The sequence below is a fragment of the Muscardinus avellanarius genome (assembly GCF_963383645.1).
Source record: "Muscardinus avellanarius genome assembly, chromosome: 7".
Classification (NCBI taxonomy): Eukaryota; Metazoa; Chordata; class Mammalia; order Rodentia; family Gliridae; genus Muscardinus; species Muscardinus avellanarius.
The window spans coordinates 65,408,611-65,421,457 of NC_137793.1; the positions used below are offsets into that span (position 1 = coordinate 65,408,611).

Genomic DNA, 12,847 nt, shown 5'->3' on the forward strand with positions numbered 1-12,847 from the left:
ATCTCCTAACTGGCTCTTCAGGGGGAACCATGTGGAATTCAATGATATGCATCGTGGTAGTTATCTTTTTTTCCTTTTCTTTTATATTTAAATAGGTGTGTTAAGGTATACTAGCTAGTATATCTTAATACAGAAATAAAAATATAAAGGTTTGTGTGCAGTAAGCTGCATGTATTTAATGTGTGATAAAAATGTTCACTGTTTATCTATTATACCTTTGAGTTGTTTCTAGTATATTATTATACAAATAAAGCTGCTATGAGTCTTTGGACATAAGCTTTCCTTTTTCTTTGGTAAATACCTAGAAATGAAGTAAAAGAAATCATGGTAGAAGTATTTTAAATTTGGACATTGATGCATAAGTCTTTGGAGATAATATTTCCTTTTTCTTGGGTAAATACCTAGAAGTAAAATAGTGGAATACTATAGCAGAAGTATTTTTAATTTTTGAGAACCTTTTAAAATTGTAATATTTCACATTTCAATCAATAGTGTATAAAGTCTGTTCCTCAACATCCATACCAACAATTGGGAAGATCATTTGTTTAATATTAGCCATTTCTTTTTTCTTTCTTTTATACTTTTCTTGGTGCATTATAATTATACATAATACTGAGGTTCAGTGTGATATAAATATACTTGTACACAACACTTGGCATATCTGGATCCCACTCTGCTCTATTTCCCTCCCTGTACATACTAGTGAGATGGGTAGTGATAATTTCATGTATGAACATAGCATTATTTGAACTGTTTCCTTCTCCATTTCTCCTTATCCCCTACCCACATACCTCCCCCCCAGCCCTTTCCACTATTGTGCTGCTTTCTCTCCTCTTCATTTATCTGAAGTCCATTTTGTTTTGTATTTTCCCTCTAGCTTTCATGTATGAGAGAAAATATATGACCCTTGACTTTCTGAGATTGGCTGATCTCACTTAGCATAATATAATCTAGTTCTATTAATTTTCCTGCAAACTATATGATTCTGTTCTTTGTGGCTGCATAAAATTCTGTATATTTACCATATTTTCCTCATCCATTCATCTGTTGACAGATATTTGGGTTGGTTCCATAATTTGGCTATTATAAATTGTGCTGCTATAAACATAAATATAAATATGCCATTTATATTCTGACTTTAGTTCTTTTGGAAAGATATTGAGGAGTGGTATGACTGGGTCATTCCTAGTCTTTGAGGAACCTCATACTGATCCCAAAGTGGTTGTACTAATTTGCAATTCCAACAACACTGTGTAAGAGTTCCAATTTCCCCACATCCTTACTGGTATTTATTATTTTTTGAGACTGTCTCAAAATAAAAAATAAAATTAGGCTGGGTGATAGAGCTCAGAAGTAGAGCTCTCTAGGGTTCAATCCCCAGTAACACACACACATATTAGGATGATGATTAGAAGATCAGATAATTAGATGAATCTCCACACTGATCTCTGATGGGGACTGAGCCTGTATTGATTGTTAAGAGCTGTATTAATTGCTAATAAGAATAAGCTTTCATACTTAGGCAAAATAATAGAATCTTTTTCTCTGCCTCTGAGCTGTCAGTCAAGAGCTATAGCCAATATTGATCTCAGTCAGATAAAAGCTAGCTGTTAGCTCAGCTGAAAATAGAATGTTAAAACAAAGAAACACTAAATTCTCACAGTGGTTTAAAGTTAAAAGAACCCTATATTAATTACCAAGTACACAAAAGAGTTATAGCCCAAAGCCTCCATACTTTGAAAACAAAATTTCAACATAATAACTTCTAGCAGATAGAGATAGAAAAAGGCTAAAAATTCCCCAAGGACATGGATGCATAGGTGGATGGCATAGGCCTGCCTTTTTCTCTCTTCCTTTCTTTCTCTTTCTCTCTCTCTCTCTCTCTTTCTTTCCTTTTCTTTCTTCCTTTTCCTTTCCTCTTTTCTTCTGCCCTTGAGATTGAACCCAGGGGTATTCTACCACTGACCTACACCTCCAGTTGTATTTTATTTTTTATTTTGAAAGAGTGTCTCAATAAGTTGTGGAGGTCCTCACTAAGTTCCCAAGGCTGGCTGTAAACCTGTGATTCTCCAATCTCTGCCACCAATGAACTGGGATTATAAGCATGTGCCACCATGCCTGGCTTCCTATTTTTCTTATGTGGGCACTTAATACCATAGATTTTTCCGCTTAAAACTGCCTTCACAGTGTACCATAGATTTTGGGGTTGTGCATCTATTTTTGTTTAATTCTAGATTTTTTTTATTTTTTATTTTTTACTTATTTCTTCTATGATGCAGTTCTCATTCAAAGGTGTATCATTTGGTAGCAAAATGCCGACTGAGGGACACAGCACTTCTCAGTAGCTGAAACAAATAAAGTTCAACTACTTAGAAGGCAGTGTCTTAACAAAATAAATACATCCCAGGAACCAAAACAGATCCAGATGCCTCGGCGGAAACCCTGAACTCGAAATCCACTGGGGAAAAAAGAAGAAGAAGAAAGAAAGAAGAAAGAAGAAAGAAGAAGAAGAAAAAGAAGAAGAAGAAGAAGAAGAAGAAGAAGAAGAAGAAGAAGAAGAAGAAGAAGAAGAGGAGGAGGAGGAGGAGGAGGAGGAGGAGGAGGAGGAGGAGGAGGAGTAAAAACAAAGAAAGGGCATCAGACCTATTGCAGATACAACCGGGCCGCCGGGGGCAGTCGGCCCAAAATGCACTCCCTAGTCCTTAGTCCTGACTGATACCACGGTGGCAAAATAACCCAAGACTGAAAACGGTCATAGAGCCTCGTCTTAAGCAGCGAGCTGCACCCACGCAAGACTCCTGTGCGCTTGGGACCACAGCTGCACAGAGAGTTCGGCAGATGCCTGGATCAAGGAAGCCAGGTACCTAAGTGCATCCAGGGAAGCTGCGGGTCCTAGCGTGTGCCCCAGGTCCAGCACTGGCCCTGGGCATCTGTCCCATGCCCCATATCCCAGCACTGTCCTCATGCACCCTGTCTGCGCCCCAGGACCCCAGCTAGTTGTCTCTACCTGCGCCACCCCCACCCCTAAACTCGGCGCTCACCCTGTGTGCCTAGTCCCCGCACCCCGCTGGAGCCCGGCACTTACCCTACCAGCCGGCTTGCTTCCCAGGCGCGAAAGCTCTGTGCACCCATGAGATTCCCTCGGGCCCCCAGCTTGTATGCACCGCTGGACCCACAGACCATTGCTGGACACTGCGCCCCTGGACCCCTGTGCACCTACCCAGCATCCCTGGCCCACTGCTGGGAGTCTCCGCCTTCCTGGCAGCTGGAGACTCAGTTCTAGTCTAGAGCACAGCCCAGTGCACCCTAGTGGTGCCTAAGACCAGGAACTAGGCATCTGCACCCACTCACACCAGGGTCCAGTAATAGCAGTGCACCCAGCCTGCACTTTGGGAACTGACAGTGCTCTGGCAGTAAGTGTGTGTGTCCAGGGACCAGCAATCCTTTGCCAAGGGTACATCTTGGGATCACACTGGCTAGCCCAGTTAGAATTTCCAGAGGCACAGGAAAATTCACTGAGATGCAATATCTGCACAGGGCCTCAGAGGGTGGTTCCAAGTCTACTTTGGACATCCTCCACCCCTGCTGTAGGGAAGCACAGGACTGAGTCTAGGCTGGTGAGTGCAGAGGCACTGACTACAAGTTGGAAATACACAGAACCTGGGAATTGTACAGAATTTATTAACAGTGACACCAAACATCCTGACACCTAAACCCAAAGCAGTCAAAGGAAAGAAAGGTTTCCAAACACCCAGAGAGTGACTTAAGAAGAGGAAAATAGAGTACAAAGAAAATTAAGAGACATTGGTCTATATTCTGAAAACTACCACAGCAATCAGACATTCAAATATTATATGGACCTGACCCCATATTCGTAAATAGGTAGAACTGTTTTTTTTCTTTTGTTGTTTATGTTTTGTTGTGCTTTGTTTTTTTATATTGCTTTTGTTTTGTTATGGTTGTTGCTGTTGTGTTTTTCCCCCATCCTTCTTTTACTTTTACTTGTTGTTTTTTATATATATTTGATAGTTTGCTTTGTTTTCTGGTTTCACTCAGCTGCTAGTTCCTTTTATTTTATTCTTGTCCTTTTTCCCTCTTTCTTCCTCTTTCTTTTCTTTTTTTCTTTTTCCTTTTTTGGTTTTTTTTCTTTCTTTGATTACATAATAGTCTTGGTATCTTGTGTTGATATTTCATTTATATTTGTTTGCTCCTTTCCTCACCCCTCTTACAAACTTCCCCACACTAACCTATCTACTCTTTTCCCCCAAAACTCTTCCCCATAATATACCTCCTTGTTTAATACTCAAAGTATTTCATATCTCCACACTTACTCTACTAACTACAAGAGTCCTACTAATTAACTCTCTCTCATTCTCAGCAAGATATTACCTTATCATACTTAAAGTCTTTCTCAACCTAAACATATCCTCTACCTAATCCGACTCCTTTACCCATCACCCCAGCTCCTCCCCCATCACCCAACCCTCAACATTGGAAAAGCTCTGCTGACCAGCCAATACCGCTAAACTCCTAATACTAAGATTGGACTAAACATAGTACTCACAAACAATGGGTAGAAATCAGAAAAACAGAACAGAGAATGCTATAAATACGAGAAACAGGAATAATGAAGAGACAACAGAAATCACGAACACTGACCTACAAGAAATGCAAGAAGGGGAGTTCAGAATCCTGATTTACAGTATGATGAAAGGATTTAAAACAAGTCTAGAGGAGATGAAAGACAAGTTAGAAACACTAAGAAAGGATCAGAAAGAGGTCTGGAATGAAATGAAAGAGGCAATAAGTAAAATGAAGACAGCAATTGAAGGAAATTCTGGAAGATTAGATGAAATGGAAAATAGAATATCACTGTTAGAAGACAGTACATCCAAAACCGAAAACATGGTCAGTGATATACAGAAATCTTTACAGCAACAAAACCTAAACATCCAACAAATATGGGATAATATGAAGCGTCCTAACTTACAAATAATAGGGAGAGAGGTACAGACCAAGGGCATATGTAATCTCTTCAAAGAAATAATCTCAGAGAATTTTCCAAACATGGAAAGAGACTTAGATCTTCATGTCCAGGAGGCATACAGAACTCCATTGAGACAGGACCAAAGAAAGACCACTCCACGCCACATAATAACCAAAATGACCAATATAGAGACCAAGGAAGAAATCCTAAAAGCAGTGAGAACAAAAGGACGGGTGACATATAGAGGCAAAACAATAAGAATCACCCCAGACTATACAACCCAGGTCATGAATGCTAGGAGAGACTGGTACGATGTGGTTCAGACCCTGGGAGAAAACAACTTCCAACCAAAACTAATCTATCCAGCAAAACTACTATTCAAAATCAATGGGGAAACAAAAGTGTTTCAGGATAAACAGAATCTTAAAAAATTCATGAATTCAAAGCCTACACTAGAGAAAATTCTTAAAGAAATAAACCATAAAGAAGAAAAAAGAAGCAGACTTCAGAACCAGAGAAGAGAGGAAGTTAATAAGTGGGCCATTTAAGTAAAGAATAAAGACCAAACGACCCAAGAGTAGACAGAACACAAAATGGCAGAAAACAAAAATCATATTTCAATAATATCTCTTAACGTCAAAGGACTTAACACACCAATCAAAAGACATAGACTGGCAATGTGGATTAAGAAACATAATCCAAATATATGCTGTCTGCAAGAAACTCACCTTACAGCCAAAGACATTCACAGACTGAAAGTGAAAGGATGGAAAAAGATATACCATGCTATTGGTGACCAAAAAAGAGCAGGGGTAGCAACCCTGATATCCAACGAAAGACTTTAAACTAAAACACATCAGAAGAGACAAATCAGGGCACTTCATTTTATTAAAAGGAACAATACACCAAGAAGATATAATGATAGTAAATATTTATGCCCCAAACGTGGGTGAAACCACATTTGTAAAACAAACCCTCTGAACATCACAATAGAATTCTACTCAGCCATAAAGAAGAACAAAATAATACCATTTGCAAGAAGATGGAAAGTCCTGGAGAGCATTATGTTAAGTGAAATTAGCCAAACACAGAAGGAGAAGGTTCATATGTTCCCTCTAATATGCCCAAACTAGGGAACGTAGAGGATATCTGTGGTACTCCAGGTAATGGAGGGGAAATACCAGCAAAGCTTGAATGGAAAGATATGGGAGGAAGAAGACTGAACTTGATTAATGAGGGTCTACATATGTGTAAAATTGTGAATATGGCATGGTTACCCTGGACAATCATTGGTGGGAGGGGGGAAGGGAAAACAGGGGCGGGGGGGAGAGAGCACCAAGTATAGTTTAAATGTATACCATTTATGTTCAATAAAAAATTAAAACACACAAACAAACAAAAAAACAAAGGTGTATCATTCTATCTGCAGGTACTTATGTAATATCTTTTGGTCCTCCTGTTGTCGATTTCTACTTTCATTCCATTATGATATAAAATTTTTGAGTCTGCTTCTACTTTCTTTGTAGTCCACAATCTGGTCTACTTTTTAAAATTTTTATTGGTGCATTATAATCATACATCTTAATGGGATACAAGATGGTGGAGACATACATGCACACATCACTCAATTAGCCCTTACCTAATTCCTGCCCCATACCCTCCTCCTCCCTCCTTCTCATGCTTGGTTTAGTGATTGACTTTGATGTGTTTGTTAAAGTACATAATGTGCATTGGAGAATTTCCCTCTACCCCCTCCCAGCCCCTTAAGTCACCTTACTTGCTCATCTATATAATCTCCTTCTTCATTTAGAGTTCGTACTATGAACCATTTCTCCCTAGCTTTTGTATATTAGGGAGATAATCTGATTTCTTATTTTTTTGTGACTGATTAACCTCACTTAGCATAATGTCCTTCAGTTCCATCCATTTCATTGTAAATGACATAATTTTGTTCTTCTTTATGGCTGAGTAAAATTCCATTGTGTATATATCCAACAGTTTTGCAATCCATTCATCTGTTGATGGACATCTTGGCTGGTTCCATAGTTTGGCAATGGTGAATTGTGCAGCTATGAACATAGATATGCATACATTAGTTTGGTAGTTTGGTTTCTTTTCTTTTAGTAGATACCTAGAAGTTGTATTGCTGGATCTAATGGTAGATTTGTTCCAATTCTTCTGAGGATCCTCCATACTGTTTTACAAAGTGGTTGCACTAATTTGCAATCCCACCAACAATGTTTTAGAGTTCCCACTTCTCCATATCCTCACCAGAATTTATTGTTGTTTATATTTTGAATGATTGCCATTTTAGTTGGAGTTAGGTGAAATCTCAGGGTAGTTTTGATTTGCATCTCTCTGAATGTTGAGCATTTATTTGCCATTTTAATTTATTCCTTCATTTAGTGTCTATTTAATTCACTTGCCATTTTGGGTAATTTGTTTCCTTAGTGCGGAGTTTCTTGAGTTTTCTGTATATTCTAGATGTTATTTCTCTATCAGAGGAATAGTTTGCAAGTTGAATCTTGTTTGAGGTTCTTGAGAGTTTCCTTTAATGTACAGAAGCTCTTCAGTTTCATACCTTTGATTTGCCTTCTATTTTCCTGAGCCTTTGGGGTCTTGTTGAGAAAGGTTTTGCTATGTGCTGCATTGTTGGACCTATGCCCTCTTCAAGGAGGCTTAAGGTTTCTGGTCTAATTTTCAAGTCTTTGATCCATCTTGAATTAACTCTTGTGCAGGGTGAGAAAGTAGGATTTATTTCCATTTTTTGCATATTAACCAGTTTTGCCAGCACCATTTGTTAAACAGGCTATCTTTTTTGCAGTGTATATTTGTGGCCTCTTTGTCAAAAATCAATTGGTTGTAGGTATGTGGATTTGTTTCTGAGTCTTCTCTTCTGCTCCACTGGTATATGTATCTGTTTTTGTGCCAGTACCATGTTGTTGTTTTTTTTTATTACTATGGCTTTGTAGTATAAAGTCAGGTATTGTTATTTCTCCTGCATGGTTTTGTTGCTGAGAATTATTTTGGCTATTCTGTTTTTTTTGTTGTTCCAAGTGAATTTAATGACTGATTTTTCTATGTCTTTGAAAATTTATCTGGGTAATTTAATGGATGTTGCATTAAATCTGTAGATCACCTTTGGAAGTATGGCCATTTTGATATTTAATCTGCTTATCCATGAACATGGAAAATCTGTCCATCTTCTAAGATCTTTGACTTCTTTTTTCAGTATTTTATAATGTTCTTTGTAAAGGTCTTTTGCCTTGTTGGTTAAGTTTATTCCTAAGTATTTTATTGTATATTTTTGTGGGAAATTCTGAGTGGAATTTTTTTCTGATTTTCTTTTTCAGTGGATTTATGGTTGGTGTACAGAAAAGCTTCTGATTTTTTAAGATTGAGTTTGTATCCAGACACTTTGTTGAATGTGTTGATCAATTCTATAAGCCTTTTTTTTTTTTTTAGTTTGTTGGGTATTCTAAGTATAGTATCATGTCATCTGCAAATAGTGAAAGTTCTAGTTGTTCTTTTCCTATTTGTACTCTTTGATTTCCTTTTCTTGCCTTCTTGCTCTGGCTAGAGTCTCAAGTACTATATTGAAGAAAAGTGGTAATAATGGACACCATTGTCCTGTTCCTGCTTTTAGGGGAAATTCGCAAATTTTTCCCCATTTAATATGGTGTTGGTTGTGGACCTATTGTAGATTGCCTTTATGATATTGAGATATGTTCCTTCTATTCCTATTTTCTGCAGTGCTTTTAGCACAAATGGATGTTTGATTTTATCAAATGCTCTATCAAATGGTTGTGTGATTTTTGTCTTTGGTTCTGTTTATATGATGAATTATAGGGATTGATTTTTGGATGTTGAACCAGCCTTCATCCCTGGGATGAAACCTACCTGGTCATGGTGTATGACTTTCTTGATGTGGTTTTGAATGGATGTTGCTAGTATTTTGTTTAGCAGTTTTGCATTCAAGTTTACCAAAGATATAGGCCTGTATTTTTTTTTTCTTGAGCTGTCTTTAATTGGTTTTGGTATTAATGTAATGTTGGCTTCATAGAATGTATTTGGAAGAGTCCCTTTTTTCTACTTCATGAAATAAATTGAGGAGTTTGGGGATTGGCTCTTCTATAAAGGTTTTATAAAATTCACTTGGGAAATCATCTGGTCCTGGGCTTTTCTTTGATGGTAAGCTCTCTGTTGCTGTTTCAATCTCTTTGATTACTATTGGTTGGTTTAAATGTTCTCCACATTCTTCACTTAGTTTAGGCAGGTTGTATTTATCTAGAAAGTTGTCAATTTTCTCCAGATTTTCCATTTTATTGGATTATAGTTTTTCAAAGTACTTTCTGATGATCCTCTGGATTTCTACATTGTCAGTAGTGATATCTCCTTTTTATCTCTTATCTTTGTAATTTGGGTTTATTCTTTCTTTTTGGTTAAGTTGGCTAGTGGTTTATCTATCTTGTTAATTTTTTCAAGAAACCAGCTTTTGGTTTTGTTGATTTTCTGTATTTTTTCTTTACTTCATTGATTTCTTCTTTGATTTTAATTCTTTCCTGTCTTCTACTAACTTTGGGGTTAGATTGTTCCTGTTTTTTAAGTACTTTTAGGTGTGTCATTAGATTACTTAATGATTTTCTCTTTCTTATATAAGCACTCAGTTCTATGAATATTCATCTTAATACTGCCTTAAAAATGCCCCAGAGGTTTTGATATCTTGTATCACTATTTTTGTTTCTAAAATTTTCATGATTTCACCCATTTCTTCTATGACCCATTCTTCATTCAGCAGTGTAGTGTACAGTCTCCACATGTTTATGTGGTTTCTCTGGGTCTTATTGTTCATTTCTAGTTTCATCCATTATGGTCTGAAAAGATACAGGGAAATATGTCACATTTTTTAAATTTGCTACTGCTCACTTTTTGGCCCAGGATGTGATCTCTTTTGGAGAAGGTCTGTGAATGGCTGAGAAAAATGTGAACTCTCCTGTAGTTGGGTGGAATATTTTATATGTATCTAATAGGCCCATTTGATTAATGGTGTTTTTTAGGTCTGAGGAATCTTTACTGACCTTTTGTCTAGAAGAAGATCAGTCTAATTATGTGAGAGGGGTGTTGAAGTCTCTCAGTATTATTGTATTGGGATTTATGTGTGACTTAATGTCACAAAGAATTTGTGTTATGAAAGTAGCTGCACCTATGTTTGGGACATAAATGTTGATTATCTTTATTTCCTCTTGCTGTATTGTTCCTTTTACCAATAAAAATGACCTTCTTTGTCTCTTCTAATAATCTTGGGCATGAAGTCTAACTTTTCTGATATCATAGATGCTACTCCTGCTTGTCTTAAATTTTCATTTACATAGATTACCTTGCTCCAGCACTTTACCTTAAGTTTGTTACTATCTTTACTTCTAAGGCATGTTTCTTGCATGCAGCAGATAGATGGATTCTAGTTTTTAATCCATTTTGCTATTTTATTCTCTTTATTAGGGAGTTGATGCCATTTATATTTAGTGTGATTATTGAGAGATGATTTTAATTCCTAACATGTTGAGATTTAACTTCTGATTGAAATAGTGTTTGTTGTGATAGTGTTTGAGTGACAGTTTTGCTGGGTAGGAAATTTTGGGCTGCAAGTTGTTTTCTTTCAGAGTTTGGAATGTTACCTCAGGCTATTCTGGCTTTCATGACTTGGTTTGGGAAGTCTGGAGTGATTCTAATTGGCTTGCCTCTGAATGCCACTTGGTCTTTTGTTTTTGTTGCCTTTAAGATTTTCTCCTTGGCTTCTACATTGGTAAGTTTGACTATTATGTGGTGTGGGGAACATTTTCTCTGATCTTGTCTAAAGGGATTTCCATAAGTTTCCTGAACCTGTGTATTGACCTCTTGCTCTATGTTAGAAAAATTTTCTGATACTACTTCTTTGAAAAGATTGTTGATCCCTTTGGTTTCACCTTCTTTTCCTTATTCGATTCCAATTATTCTTAGCTTAGCTCTTTTAAAATGGCCTCATATTTCTTCAATATCCAATTCATGCTGTCGAATTGTTTTTCTCCTTCCTTTCTTTCTTTCTTTCTTTCTTTCTTTCTTTCTTTCTTTCTTCCGTGGTACTGGGGTTTCTGGAAACCCTTCTACCTCTGGGCTACACTCCCAGACCCATTTTATATTTTTAATTGGAAACAGGGTCTCTTAAACCAGCAAGGCTGGCTTCAAACCAGCACTATCCTCCTGTCTCCACCTTCCAAGTGCGGGATTACAAGTGTGCTCTTCCACGCCCAGCTGTTTTTCTAAGTTATATACTATGCTTTCAATTTTGGAGTGATCATCTTCTAGGAGTGAGATTCTATTCTCCATGTGGTCTAATTGATTGTTTATAGTTTGAATTGATGCCTTCACTTCACTGATTGCATTCTTTATTTTTTTTCAGGCTCTAAATTCTTTTCAGAAGTCCTGTATTATTTCTACAGTTATATTCCTGATTTGACCTCCTGGAGATCTCTGCAATTCTGTGTTGTCAGATTCTGTTATTGTGGTGTTGTGTGAACTCATTGCTTCCTTGTTATTCCTCTTTCCCATGAGTTCATAAGTTTGTATCTGTTGCCTTTGATAGATTTCTCTCAGTCTCTAGGTGTCAGCTGGTTTATCCAAGGTCAATCTGTATTGTATTCAACAGTGAAGGTTGAGTGAGGAGGGAAGTGAAGTCATAAATGGAAGAATAAAGCCTCAGATAGAACTGAATAGAATGAGAGTATGAGTTTGTTAATGTAGTATACACTAGAGATTAGAGATACTAAAAATATAGTAGTATTCTAGTAACCAATGTAGAGTTTCTGGTATAGTGATATGAAGTAAATTTAATATAAGACAAGGAAGAGAGGAGAGAAAGAAAAAAGAAAAGGGGATAAAAGAGAGTAGGTATGTTTAAGGGAAGAAGCTTGGGAAAGGGTTTGGGAAGAGGGTAAAAAAAACCCCAGCTCTACACACACACACACACACACACACACACACACACACACACACAAAAGAACCAAAAACCAAAAAACCCCAACAAAAATTAATGCAACTCTACAAATAAATGACTATTCAGCAGACAGGGCCTCTCTAGTCTCTCTCTATGCAGATACTGAGCACAACTGGCACCTTTTCTGCTGTGAGTCTGGTTTTCTGAGTCTTTCTCAATATATGCAGATGGTCAGTATCGACAGGGCTAGATCTAGTGTTAAGCACAGGTCACCCTCCACACTTTCCACAGATTTGGAATTTCAGTGTCTCCCTGCTTCCATAGGTGGTATATGCCTCTAAGACCAAACTCAATGTAAGAATCTCTGTTCTCCACAGCTATGGCTGGTCTGGTCTGACTTCTCCCCATTCACCATGACTGGGTGGTCTGTGTTGATCCCGGAGATCCTACTGGTTGGGTCTAGTGTTAAATATAGGTCTTTCCCCACACTTTCTACTGATTAGAGCCTGAGTCTGTCTGAGCCTCTGCTATGTCCAAGAGCAGACTCTATCCCTATCTTCTCTGGGTTGAATGGAAAAGCCTCAGACCCAGGGAGTTTATCATGATTGCATAAGTCCCTGGGGGTGCTACACTGAACATTCTCTTGTGGGGACCATGACTTCACTTATGGTTTTGGTGTTCACTGCTCTATATCTCTGGAGGACATGGTGAGCTTGGCTACCACTGCTGTAAGTTGTAGCTAGTGTTTATGCAGGAGGAACTTATGACTTATAATTCCAATGATCTGCAGCTGCCTAGTTCAGATCTTTGGATGTTTCCTGATCATCTCTGGCATCAGTTACAGTGAGGCAAGATGGTGCCCCTGCCGCCCTCGGCTGTGAGGTGGGTGG

The 12,847-nt window shown here is 37.8% G+C and overlaps 1 protein-coding gene across 1 annotated transcript in view; it reads right to left on the bottom strand.

Moving 5' to 3' along the window:
• The window catches only part of DNAH14 (dynein axonemal heavy chain 14), a gene marked incomplete at both ends in the record, with an annotated part of 395,029 nt that overhangs the window by 289,304 nt on the left and 92,878 nt on the right, over positions 1-12,847 (bottom strand). The window lies entirely within an intron of this gene.